This window comes from Haplochromis burtoni, unplaced genomic scaffold, assembly GCF_018398535.1.
Source record: "Haplochromis burtoni strain Fernald_Lab_line unplaced genomic scaffold, NCSU_Asbu1 Contig_1130, whole genome shotgun sequence".
Taxonomy (NCBI): domain Eukaryota; kingdom Metazoa; phylum Chordata; class Actinopteri; order Cichliformes; family Cichlidae; genus Haplochromis; species Haplochromis burtoni.
Window position 1 is genome coordinate 20,595 of NW_024583491.1, and position 496 is coordinate 21,090.

Consider the following 496-nt stretch of genomic DNA (forward strand, 5'->3'; position numbering starts at 1 on the left):
AGAGGTCAGGAGCTAGTCGGCGAGGTGAAACAGGGTGCAATTGTGGTTAACACACACACCCACACACACTCAGTTAGAGAGAATCGTTTATAGGTGAAAGTTTAATCATGTTTTGCTTGGGGTTGCAAAAAGAGCAGTTTGTCGCAGAACTGCTGCTGAGGTGTCTGGATGACAAGAGAGCATCCGGCAGTGACAGGAAGTACCTGTTATGAAGATGGAAGACAATGTTCTTTTTAAACTATGTTAAAAGTCATTGTGGTTTTGATCTGATCTATGTATAAAATGTATCTGTGACGTTGAAGGGGCGTCATTAAATTTAAGCCCAGATGCTATAAAAATCTGTTTATGCTTTGATTAAGTCGAAGATCAATTGCTGTCTGCGTACAGAGTTGTCTTCCCACGCGTGTATTCATTAAAATCATTGTTTGACCAAGATCTTCTGGACCAATGGTTGTTTGTACTCTCCTTCCTCAATTTTTGAACCTTAACAAAAGAC